Source organism: Notothenia coriiceps, unplaced genomic scaffold, assembly GCF_000735185.1.
Source record: "Notothenia coriiceps isolate Sejong01 unplaced genomic scaffold, NC01 NC01_scaffold00029548, whole genome shotgun sequence".
Lineage (NCBI taxonomy): Eukaryota > Metazoa > Chordata > Actinopteri > Perciformes > Nototheniidae > Notothenia > Notothenia coriiceps.
In genome coordinates, this window is record NW_011362249.1 from 10463 (window position 1) to 12924 (window position 2462).

Sequence of the window (2462 nt, forward strand, 5' to 3'; positions counted from 1 at the left end):
TCTCTTTGAGGGAAATTGTTTTTTTGAAGCTGTTGTTGGCCTGTGGGAAAATGTAATCATAAGAAATGACTCTGGAAAAAGCTGCAGATAGAGCCATAAGAAATGAATGCAGCTGATTATTTAATGTTTAATGCTGTTTTTATAGGAAATAATTTAAGCTTTGTTAGTTCCAGGTTTAATATGTGCAATAAGTTCATTTCAATAAGTTCTGCAATAAACATTGAACCAGTCCGGCCCTCCACTAGTACCCATTTTTTTATTTTGGCCCACTGTGTATTTGAGTTTGACCCCCCTGCTCTAAATAATAATGATCACGCCACCAAACACACATTCAAACTAAAGGAACCAGCCTGTTTGGAAAATTGAGAAGTAGAAAGTACAGGTATTTGTGTTCAACATGTAAGAAGTAGAAAGTACAGGTATTTGTGTTCAACATGTAAGAAGTAGAAAGTACAGGTATTTGAGTTCAACATGTAAGAAGTAGAAAGTACAGGTATTTGAGTTCAACATGTAAGAAGTAGAAAGTACAGGTATTTGTGTTCAACATGTAAGAAGTAGAAAGTACAGGTATTTGAGTTCAACATGTAAGAAGTAGAAAGTACAGGTATTTGTGTTCAACATGAGAGAAGTAGAAAGTTGTCAGAAAAATAAGTAGTGGAGTAAAGTACTGATACCAGAAACATGTACTTAAGTACAGTAACGAAGTATTTGTTCTCCAATACTTCCCACCTCTACCCGTGGCATCAGGGTTTATGCTTTTCGACTTTGTACCTGTTCTTTTTGACAGATTTTAACACCTAGTGTCTTCTCTTTTTACAGAAAATTGAAAATCTGAAGGAGACTACTTGTGTAAGTCAGCCATTAACACATTATCCTTCCTGTGTCAGTTCCTCGTAATTTAACCTCTTTTCTGAACACCCTTTCCTTCCAGAGCATGGTAGAGTCCATCAAGCACTGTATCGTTCTGCTGCAAATCGCCAAGGTAAACACATGTTCAACGTCCTCCTGTACTTTGGTCTGCTGCCTCTTCACCATCAGCATTTGTGAGACCACCGCAGTGTGTGTTTCCCTCACATCTGTGTGTGTGTGTGGTTCCCTGCTTCGGTGGTAGATGAGGGTGTAGCCGGTATTCGTTTCATCACATGTTCCTCTCCGCTCTGTGAAGAGGAAGTGGAGAAACCACTGCCTCTTCATGTGGTTGTGAGGTGGCAATTTAAGCTTTTTTAACCTAAAGAAATTGTAGTTTTAATCACAGATTTGCCAGCGAGATAAATCCTGTAATTAACCCCGAGTGTTTCCCCCATGTGATGAAAGGATTACTGCATGTTGGTGGGTATTGTGAGGCTCCGTGGTTTATGAAATGACTCCTTCTTACACCAGTAGTCTAACATTGTCTTCTCAAAATTTTAAGGACCAAAGTAACGAACAGCAACACGCAAACGGACTTATAGTAAGTTTGACATCCTCCGTCCATGGCTAAAAGAAAAAAATCCAATCAAACAAAACTGCTGACTTTCTTTTTCCTGATTCATTTACTCTTTACTGTAGAAATCAGATTAGTCTTTAGTGCATGCCGTCTGATTTGGAGCTCTTTCTCAAACTCTCTCCCTCAGATTTAACCCCTTCTAGCAGTGGTTGGGAACTTTTCTTTTCTCCATACAAAATGTATTTGATGTGTGCAAACTCAATGCACTTTGTTGTACGGATGTGTGCATTGACTTGGTTGTTTGCATGTGTGTTTGAGAGGCTGTTCCCTTCATCTTCTAATTAGAGTCAAGCTGCTCACCATTGATTCATGTTGAACACACTGCCTGCTTATTGAACCGCCGAGCACTAATTGCTGCAGAGACCACTTTACTTCATGTCAGGGGGCCACACATGTTTTACTTCACATCACATGACCTAAAGTAATGGGATATATGTCCAAGGAATTTTAGATCGTGTTTTTGGATCGAATTCTGAAAATGATAGGCGCAATCTGTCTTATGTGTTTCCATTCCTTTTAGTATGTTGTGAGGATTAATGTGAAGAAGAGTGCTGCAGGAATGAGTCCTCAAACCCTGAAATGAGTCAGGTGACTTGAAGTCATGTGACCGTGCTGTACTTCCTTTATAGCCCAACATTAGTGAAGTCATGTGACCGTGCTGTAGTTCCTTTATAGCCCAACATTAGCCTCCTTTAGCTTAGCGGTGGCGACGTGAAGTCATGTGACCGTGCTGTAGTTCCTTTATAGCCCAACATTAGCCTCCTTTAGCTTAGCGGTGGTGACGTGAAGTCATGTGACCGTGCTGTAGTTCCTTTATAGCCCAACATTAGCCACCTTTAGCTTAGCGGTGGTGACGTGAAGTCATGTGACCGTGCTGTAGTTCCTTTATAGCCCAACATTAGCCACCTTTAGCTTAGCGGTGGTGACGTGAAGTCATGTGACCGTGCTGTAGTTCCTTTATAGCCCAACATTAGCC

General features: G+C 40.6%; 2 long non-coding RNA genes across 2 annotated transcripts in view; both read left to right on the plus strand.

Annotated features, from left to right (window-relative positions):
• The window catches only part of LOC104958953 (uncharacterized), a 15510-nt gene that overhangs the window by 10078 nt on the left and 2970 nt on the right, over positions 1-2462 (plus strand). The window lies entirely within an intron of this gene.
• LOC104958952 (uncharacterized) lies at positions 816-1451 on the plus strand. The gene is made up of 3 exons (XR_799806.1): positions 816-849; positions 932-982; positions 1412-1451. It is a non-coding gene; the product is annotated as an uncharacterized lncRNA (long non-coding RNA).